This window comes from Grammomys surdaster, unplaced genomic scaffold, assembly GCF_004785775.1.
Source record: "Grammomys surdaster isolate TR1022 unplaced genomic scaffold, NIH_TR_1.0 126118, whole genome shotgun sequence".
Classification (NCBI taxonomy): domain Eukaryota; kingdom Metazoa; phylum Chordata; class Mammalia; order Rodentia; family Muridae; genus Grammomys; species Grammomys surdaster.
The window spans coordinates 2,003,430-2,013,900 of record NW_021620926.1 but is presented as its reverse complement, the minus strand read 5'-3'; the positions used below and the strand labels follow the sequence as shown (position 1 = coordinate 2,013,900).

At 43.2% G+C, this 10,471-nt stretch overlaps 1 long non-coding RNA gene across 1 annotated transcript; it reads left to right on the top strand.

Moving 5' to 3' along the window:
- Window positions 1-296: 296 nt before the first annotated feature.
- LOC114611676 lies at window positions 297-6,050 on the top strand. Its single transcript, XR_003709874.1, has 5 exons — window positions 297-838; window positions 1,411-1,606; window positions 2,927-3,050; window positions 3,600-3,663; window positions 3,865-6,050. It is a non-coding gene; the product is annotated as an uncharacterized LOC114611676 (long non-coding RNA).
- The last annotated feature ends 4,421 nt before the right edge of the window (window positions 6,051-10,471 follow it).

Sequence of the window (10,471 nt, the reverse complement as noted above, 5' to 3'; positions counted from 1 at the left end):
CCTCAACACTCAAATCCGACTTGCCCTCTATTTTTAGGTTGTTATGGGAGCTCATTGTCACTGCAGAAAACAACCTTCCATCTCTATACCTCACAACATGTTGAAGTCAAGAGAAATAATTTTATTGCTCAAGCTTCATAATTTATATATATATATATATATATATATATATATATATATATGCATACATACATATATACATACATATATACATACATACATATATACATATACGTATACTTATACATATACGTATACGTATACATATATATATGGTTCACTGAAGAGCAGAAAAGATGGCTCAGTGGTTAAAACTTCATGTTGCTCTTGTAGAAACCTGAGTTTGTTTACTGACATCCCCACTGGGGAACTCATGACTCCCTGTAAGTCCAGCTCCAGGGAATCTGATATCTCTAGCCTTGGCAAACACCTGCACTCACATGCACACACCTACAGGCGTACACATAATTTAAAGTAATAAAATAAATCTTTTTAAAAGGATTCATTGATAAACAGCAAGATAGCTTTAAAGGAAAATCCATGGGTAGCAAATCCTAACTGAGGAGGCTCTGAATCAGTGTGTTTATTCTTATGTCTGGCTTTCTGTCTTCTACTTCCTGCACCTATGTTGGGGCCAAGAAGCCCAGGTCTCTGCTTGTGCCTATGATTGTGTCTTCTGGCCAGGCTCCGAACCACAGCAATTGTGCATCTGCAAATCACTACCTCAGAAGCAATTCGAAGAACATGCAGGCATTTAGATGTCAATGCCACCTAAAGCAATCACAAGATGGACGAGGACACCTGAGAAGAACTTACAGAAAGGGGGAGCTGGTGAAAGGTAGGCCTAAGGGGATCTCAGGGAATTAGTACCTAGACAGACTTTATCTCCTAGAGGAGACTCTGCCAACAGCCCTTCCCAAACATGAAAACCCAAGACTTATTCTCCCCTGGCTTCTCTGAATAACAAGCACCCAAAGACAGGAAAGGCAGATTTATGGTCCAGAGGCTGCCATCCAGAGCCGCACCTTCCTCATGAAGGTACTTGTCTAACACAGTAGCCTGACTGATGGATGGTATCATCATTCCTCCATGTTGACTTTTTCCCAGTATACACCACAGCCCATTTCTGGGAGACTCATAGTTTCTTTCCAAAGGTGGGCTATATTTCTCTGCCTGCCACATGGTCAGACGTGATGATAGGGCAGTTCTGAGTTAAAGTCAAGCCAAGATGACAGAGACTCTGTTCCACACAAACATTTTGAAGTTTCACACTTTTCAGCCAACTCTTTGTTTTGTCTTTTGTTTTGTTTTCTTGTTTCTCTACCACACACACACACACACACACACACACACACACACACACACACAGCATTTCCTAATGTGTGCTACCAATGTGATGGTTTCTTGCAGGAGAAGACACTCAGAACAACACTACCATAGCCAGTGATCACCACATCTCATGCAAACTGGAATAGAAAATTTGTTGACGTGTCTTGGGACTCTGCGGACTGTGTGCTACTGTTACCACAGCTATGACTGACTGATACATTCCATCACCAAAGACATCCGTTCTTCAAGAAATTTAGATTTTATGACTTAAGAAAAGGTAAACAAATTTAGATAAGAATGGTTCAAGGCTCTAGCCTTCTGATCAGAAATTATTAGGGGGAAAAAAGATCTTGCTGTCCTAGAAAAGCTGAGATTCTATACGATAAGCTACAGTTATATGAAAGGCTACCTGCTCCAAGTGTGTAGGAGTCACCTAGAAAAGGATTCTCCTTCAATGAATGGAAACCAGCATAATGTTGTATTCCCTCCACCACAATCTATTTCTTAGATTTATTCTAAATGTTCTTATGGTGAATTAGCTTTTCCTCCATTCTAGGAATCCAATGAATGAACACACCACACACACACACACACACACACACATACACACACACACACACACACTCACACACTCACACACATCCCCGAAAGGCACCGAACACAGAGTGGTTCTTTGGCTCTGAGTTCTGTAACTGCCTTCACGGCCCCACCTTTTCCTCTCAGTGTGTTTATTTACGGGTTCTTTGACAGCTCTACTTCTGAGCCAATGGCCTTGGGCTGTAATTAAAGAAACTTTAAAAACTCAAAGTTTGCATGTTTTTCAAATCAATTAAAAGTGCTTAAAAAAAATATGTAGAGAAGCCTAGAACAGCCAAGGTCCTATCCACCTGGACATTCCCAGAGAGCTGAGTGAGGTCTGAGAAGCTGGGCCTCCAGGCAGTGGGAGCAGGGCTGAGCACCGGTGCAGATTTGTTCCTCAATTGCTTCTGATGAATTCAGAAAGGACAGTTGTGGTGGGAAGCAGACCTCAAGCCCCATCCCTCAGTAAGCTGAGGGGTGGCCGTCTCTCCTGGACAGCCAGCAAATGCACTGCATTGCAAAATCAGACAAAAGTCCCCCATCTCTGGAGGCAATGGTTCTTCTAGAAGATTTGTAAAAAGAGGATTCACTCTTGGCTAGACCAGCTGGCAGGGATAAATCATACTCTGGATCTCAGTCTGAGAAAAGGATGAGTCAAAAGAACTTCCTGGCAAGCACAGCCCAACGGGGACAAGACCATTGGTGATTGCTCAGCAAGAATGTCTGACCACTGGACAGCCACATGCTGGAAAGCACACTGGTGCTCCTGGCTGGCCAATGCTCTTCTTTAACAGAAAGAGACAAAACAAGTGACCCAAGGCCACACAGCCAGCAAGAATATGGTGGGCATAGGGTTGGGGCTAAATCACTGACTGTGGTGAGAGAGATTTATTAATCTCTTTCTATACTTGCCTTTCCTCTCTCTCTCTCTCTCTCTCTCTCTCTCTCTCTCTCTCTCTCTCTCTCTCTCTCTCTCTCTCTCTCTTTCTCTCTCTCTCCATATATATATGGTTTGCAGGCTCAGGTCAGCAGATATAGAAGCTGTGACTCCAAAAGGAAAAACTCAAGAATCTGAAACAGGTGACATCATCATCAACTGAGAAGCCAAAGACACTGACTCCTCAGAGTTCCCAGAATGCATGGTATACCATTATATAGAGACTATCTACGTGTGTGTGTGTGTGTGTGTGTGTGTGTGTGTGTGTGTGTGTTGGTCCGAGAGGCAAGTGATAAACTGTGTGCTGTCTCCAAATTCATCCTTGTAATATGCAAGCCATTGCAAGTTCCTATGGTTAGCCATCACTACCCCTAGAGAGGTCCTCCCCCAAAAACGTTTTGTAAATGTAAGTAGGATACATCACAGCCCACGGGGGCTGGGTAGGGAAAGCAGGGGTGTGGAGCGGAAGGGGCCCCAGAGGAAGGAAGAAGAGGGAGGTGCCTAATACAAACACTGACAAATAATAAAAACAGAGAACTTAGCAGTGGTGAGTGCAGCTAAATTAAGTTTTCCTGTGGAAAAGGGGGAGATAAAGGCCTCACTTAACACATGGCCAGGGAGGCTGAGAGTTGTTCTAAAATGCTGGGGTGACACAATGCCTTAGAAATACACAGAAAATGGAAATGTCTCGAGCTCTCTCTCTCTCAAGCTGGCTGCTCACCCTGCTTTCATTTCCTCCCCCAAACACGCTCAGCAAAATCCAACCAACACACAAGCTCAACACATTTACCGTCAGGAAGGCAACTCAGCTTCACCATGTAAGTCTTGTGAGCTCCTGGTGGAAGGTGGGCTTTACTCCAGCAACCTTGTTGCATCTGGATTTCATAAAATAAGCTTAGGAGTGTAGAGGGGTTGGGAATGGCGGTGGTGAGGGAGGTGGGTTCTTCAGCACCTGCTAGGAAACATTTCTCTTGTTCACCTTCCTGGGCCTACTGGTGTGTTTTTTTGTCTTTTTGAAGCCCAAAGCAAAGAAAGCAGATACAAGAGTCCACAAGCTTGCACCTGTGTTAGAAGCAAATTCACGGTAATTTTCTCCACCTTCCCAGTCCCCACCTGCAGCTCTCGCTCCAAACCATAAACCTGCCTCTTAAAGGAATTACAATCCAAGAGGGAAAACAGCAAGCAGGACAGAGCCTCTGTCTGTAAATGCTGATGCGTGAGGTACTGAGCTGGATCCCCCAAAGCCACCAAGAGAAGGCTAGCCTTGATGGTACATGTTTGTAGTTCTAGTGGTAGGGAGGTAAAGACAGGTATTCTAGGTATCCGGAGCTACTTGGCAGCCCCAGCCCAGTGTGATCTTGCCTCAAGGAAAGCAGAAAGGTAGCACCTGAACAACAGTGCCTTCACAGGCACACAGGTGTACCCCCCACCCATGAATACACACCAGCACACACACAAAATTAAATGGATTCCTACGTGACTTCATACTATAGTGTATAGCATATTGAGAAAACACTGGTGTTCAGGTTGGTTTGAGACTAGAAATGCTGTATTTATCGGAAGAGTGGCTTGATAGCCAACTTCGGATCCCACATGTGTTACAGGTCACATAGAGGCAGCATAGCCCACATACAACCCATGAGTCCTATCTGGTCCATGAATCATCCTCCCTCAGAAACGTGGGAAGAGCAAGAGTCAGAAAAACCATGTTGGCCAGTTTCATTTCCCTGCTGCTCGAGAAGCAGTTATAAAACCCCCTCAAAAGCGATGCTTTAAAACCACCTGGGTTCCTCTTGATTGCCTCATGGAAAAATAAGAAAGCAGATAAATGTAAAACTCCTCGGGCTTGGGGTTTTCTTCTAAAGCTCTCCCGTACATACATGTGGCAGACTAAACTTTATTCTCCCACCTTTCCTCAAGGGTGAATGTTTAAGTCTCAAACCTCCCCCCACAGAAATCTCCACTGATTGCCCTCCTCAGAATGTTACAGTGTTTGAAAACAAAGCTTTAGCAGGTAATTAGATTAGAATAAAATTATTAGATGGGCCCCAATCCAATCCCACCAATAGCCTCATAAAGAGATTAGAACACAGGCAGCCATTGATAAGCCAGAGAAAGTAAGCCCAGATAGAAATCAGCTTGTGGACATGTCTATCTTAGACTCTTCAGGTCCCCAGAATAGCAAGGAAACAAACTCCAGTACCCTAAGCCCAGGGACTTAGGGAGCCTAAGAAGTCAGACTCCTAAGGATGATGAGAGATGACAAACCATGCTGGACACTCCAGCAGCTGAGAGACGCCACATTCTGCCTACCACAGCAAAGAAGATCCCAAGGCTTTGTCAAACCCATCCAAGTGGACAGCTATGACAAGAGCTGGGACTGGTAGGCTGGGATGGCTGTGAGAAATGTAGAATTTTCTATAGAAAATACAAGCATAGAGGCAGACACAGCATGGTGGCAGTAAACCCTACAGATGGATGTTACTGGGTGGTGCCACATTAAGATGAGAATAATATTGAGGCAATATAGCAAAGCCAGAGACATAGGTTATAAGCAGGAAATCCAGGATCCAGAAAAACAAGGACAAAAATATGTTAGCGACCTCCTCGAAAGCACACAGTGTAGAAGACTGCTGACTTGTGCTGTTGGCAAACTGAAGAATTACATTGAATTATTTGAGAGCACATCATTGGCTGTACTTGAACTTACTAAACCTTTTATTACTGAAATACTTGGGACACAATAAAATGAAAAGCTAACATTTAAAGAACTTTAATCCTCAGTGTTCACCTAAATATGGAACAGAACCTGTGAAATACGTAGAAATAGTCATATCTTAAAGCCTTTGCCAATCACCATCGCGATCCTATTATGAGAAAATGCTATAGAATTACTTCTTAGATTCAGACAAAAATATTGAAGGGCTTATAAACAGAAAGAGAAATGCCCAAATCCGACAAAATATTGGGCATTCATGAAGCAAATATCTAGTAATCCCTACCTTGTGACAAGATGAATGCAATAAAACAAATTTATTTTTTAAAAGTGTCGCTTAGCCAAGTTGACTGAAGATCTTTTAGGGCAATATTGTCAGGGATGGAAAAATACACACATCCCATAAGTTCTCTTTCTTCAAAAATGTATTAACTACTTTTAATTGCATACTTATTGGAGGGTATATGAACAAGAGTGTAGGTGCCCATGGAGGCCATAAAAAGGTGTTAGATCACCCAATGGTGAAGAGAACTTCCACATACAGGTGCCGACAACTGAACTCAGGTCCTTGGCAACAGGAGTACATGCTCTTAACCATTGAGATCTCTCCATCCCCTCCAATAAATATTTTAACTTGGTCTTTGAGTTAGACTGCTTGTCCGTGAAAATTGCCACCCACGTGTACATGGGCAAGGAATTCCCTCTACGTTGCGTCTTGTGGATGGCCATTCAGCAATTCACATCACCATCTCTGTTGATTATAGAAAGTTCTCCTTCATGTTGAGTGCAAAGCTGTCTCCTTCTGACATCTATCAGAATTCATCTTTTGAGACAGGTTGAAACTGTCTGAGCCCAAATATTTATCCTCCATCTTGTTCATCTTCTCTGCCTCGCCACCCCCGCCCCTGCCATCAGACCCAACAGAACATGGTTAACTCCCTATTGACTCTTCTTTATCCCTACTGCTCTATATTTGAAACTTCCCCTTTAGTGGCGACGTCTTTTATGTTCTGATCATTATAGCCGCTATTTGATCAACAATAACGAAGAATCTGTCCCATGAAATGCACTGAGCTAGAAATTATAGCTACAAAGAGTCATATAACAAGGTATCTAGATGTCAGAACTCAAGTCTTCTGGCAAATGTTTGCTATATAAAACTGTGGTGGCTTTTTGTGGGGAGCAGCAGATGTATAGTTAACTGATCTAATCATGTTGATCTCTGTTTCCTCAAAAGCTTCAGTGGAAGCTCTGAGGGACATTGTCTCTTACTATTGAGCATTATTCTTTAGAAGGTGATGGAAATCAACGTACTTCAAGGAATTTCATACCCAGGAGCCTGCCCTGGTGAGATGGTTTAGAGCAGTGGGTCCCAGCCTTCCTAATGCTGCAACCCTTTAATATAGTGCCTCACATTGTGGTGAGCCCCAACCTTATAAAACTCTTCTCATTGCTACTTGCAACAATATTTTTTTTACTGTTATGAAGGTAAATGTCTGTGTTTTCTGGGATCTTAGGTGACCCCTGTAAAAGGATAATTCAACTCCCCAGGTTGATGCTAATTTAGACCCTTTTAATGTTTAACCTGCAGCTTGTTAGATTGTTCATGTTTTAATCTTTAACCTCCAGTATGTTAGATTGTTCAGATTTTAAGCCTGATCAAAAGTAGCTTTTACATTTTTGTTTACATCACTTGTTAAATTTTTCTGTTTAAGTCCAAGAGCAAAGAACTCTGCCTGGAGAGATTCCCTTCCAGAGTAATAAACAATTGACTTATACCCTTCGTGGTGTATCCAGATACTGACACATCATCTGTACCATCAGCATCACATACTCCTGTCTCTTTTTCAGAATGTTAAGCTTCATCTAGGACAACACAATAATAAAGACTGTCAGGAGTTCCTTGGTACAGTTGAGACACATCTATGAAAAGGAGAAAAAGAAGAACTGCATAGAGATTTCACTGTTAAAAAAAAAAAAGCAAAGGAAGAACCAGCCAGAGCGACAACAGAAACTGAAGAAGCCACAGGCTTGGGTTGTGGTTTTTGCATCCCCAAATCATATTCGAGAGAGTTGGGAGAATGCAGGAATCTCATGCCCTAGAAATTTCCCATATTTCTAGGAAATACATCTTCTCCCTCTGCTAGAAGCATGGGGACATCCTGTAGGAAGTGTGAAAGGAGTTCACTGTAAAGCATATGGTACGATGCTACAAGTGGGGATGAAGAGATGGCCCAGTGGTTAGAGCGAGCTCAGTACCCACCATCTGCTTGGTGGCTCACAACTGTCCATACCTCCAGTGCCAGGAAATCCAGTACCTTCCTCTGGCTCCAGCAGGCACTGTACTCATATGGTGCACATATATACATCCAGATAAAACACATAAAATAAATTGTGTTTAAAAAGAGATCCACAGGCATGATGGTTAGTGGATAATGCCTGCTTGGGTCATGGAAAGTGAAGTTTCTGTAGGCTTAGGGGTGAGACCTAGTCGTTCTTCTGTGCAAAGTTTCAGGACTAGTCCTTGCTCCTTATACACACACACACACGCACACACACAAAGAAACTAGGAGATGCAACTATGGAAGTTCTCAGGATGCTTGTGAATCCAGTGTCAATGGCGATGAAAGTCTAGAGATGGACCATGCCTCAACTAGGGAGAAGAATCCACTAAGGAGAACCCCAAAATGAAAGCAGAGCTGAACCCCATCCCATACTCCCACCCCATGCTTGTGGGTGCACACACTTTCCCTCCCTCAGGAGTTACAGGACACTGAGCAACGTGCAGAACTAGGAATTCATGGTGGGAATGGGTAGGTAGCAAACCACAGTGAGGAGAAACACTGAGTGAGGTCCAGTTCTGATTGATGATGAGAGGTCCTATCTGGATGCTGCTTAAGTGCTTTTATCTGTTCCGTAATCAAGTCAGGAAACTTACAGATGACCAAGGTTCTAGGTAGACTGGGGATCAAGCCCAGGACTCTGCTGTTTCTCTCATAGAGGACCTCCTAAAGCCCCATGGGATCAGGAAGGGTACACAGGCCTGAGAGATGAATCAGTAGGTAAAGTGCTGGCTGAACAAGCATTTATCTCTGAGTTCAGATCTCCAGCACTCTCATTATGTAAAAGGTCTGGGATGGCAGCGTACACCTGGATCCCAGCCCAGGGCGGGGAAGAGGAACGATTGGATGATCTGACCATCTGCCACTCAGCTAGATTTGCCTATCGGTGAGCATCATGTCCAAGAAGAGACTCTGTCTCAAATAAAACATAAAGTCTTTGTCTTGCTCACACGCAAACAGGCATGGGCATCCACACATACAGGTGCACACACACGCACACGCCACACACACAAGGAAAAGAAAAAGACAGCAGAGACTACGCAGGAAGGCTTTTCACACCTGCAGTTACAGCACTTGGAAAGTAGGACCAGGAGGCTGAGGGGTTTAAGGTCGCCCTCAGCTCCTTACATGGTTTGAGTTTCTTGTGGGCTATATGAGACCCTGTCTTGAAAACATCCCATAAAAACAAACAGAAAGTCGCTGCTGGCTGGAAAATCAAAAACCCATAGCCACCAACGATAGCCCATGAGACTTAAAAATAAGAGACTTAACAGTAAAAAGAAACTGTGGAAAATAGGAAAAGCAACTATTACATAAATCTTAAAGGAGACAAGCTGGGAGGGAGGGGGAAGAAGGTAAACAAGAAAGAGGAAATTTTTTTCGAACAGCTTTGAGTAATAGAACAATATGGCATCTGCATAAGTCAGACAAGATAAACCAAACGGTTAACATAAAAAACACTGTACGGCATTGGGGCTGGCTCAGTAGGCAAGTGTTTGCCTAGCTCTGGTCTCTGAGCACACCCACACATGTACCAACTTGCCCACATACCTTCATGTATGCACCTACACACGTGTGTATATACACCACATTCCAAAAAGTAAAAGCGAAAGTAGAAATCTCAATAAAAGTTTACACTGATTCCCTGTTGGAATATTAAATGGATTTAAATCAGATAAATTAATTTCACCTGTTTCCAAAGATTATTTTTATGTGACTACCTGAATTTTTTGATTGCATACATAGCTCACATATTTCAGTTAGACAATGATCTATGTTGTTCTTTAAGGAAAGCTGTAACAGCCATCCAAGATACAGCAAAGTAAATTTGTATTCAAGATTCACCCTTGAATATGAATAAGGGGAATTCAGCCTTATAAACCTTTATTGAAGAAACTACCTGATAAGACGTAAGAAGGAATAAAAAATACAGGACTCGTCATTGGAAGAGTGATAGGAAAGAGGTTTAGTAGCCAGCACTGAAATATAACGAGACAGTGAACACGGGGATTAAGGTTACAGAGCAAAAGTGATGTAAATCTTGATGATATACAAAGTAATGATATCAAAAGAGGCTCAGCAAGCTTCTGCAGACAGCCTGATAATAAATATTGTACGTTTAAGGGCCATCTGGTGTCTGTCAAGGCTATTTAACTCCACCAGTATAAGTCAAAAGCAAAAATAGACCTTGCATGATTACAAGAGAGCACAGCCGGCCTCACGGTGTTCAAATCTATTTACAAAGCCCAGGCCCTTAGCACCTTTTAAGACTTCTCAATTTCACTGTGTTAGCTTCCCAGCAGGAGTAGACAATGCTTGATTAAATGGGCAGGAGAAACGTAAAATCAAACAGGATGTACAGAACTTACCTAAAAACAGACAGCAGACCACACACTGCTGCCAATTACAGTTTACTAAGGCTGTAATACAGGGGAGGGGAGGGGAGGGGAGGGAAGGGGAGGGGAGGGTAGGGGAAGGGAAGGGAGGGAAGAAAGAAGGGAGGAGAGAGGAGGGGAGGGGAGGAGGGAGGAGGGGAGGGGAGAAAAAGGAGGGGAGGGGAGGAAAGGG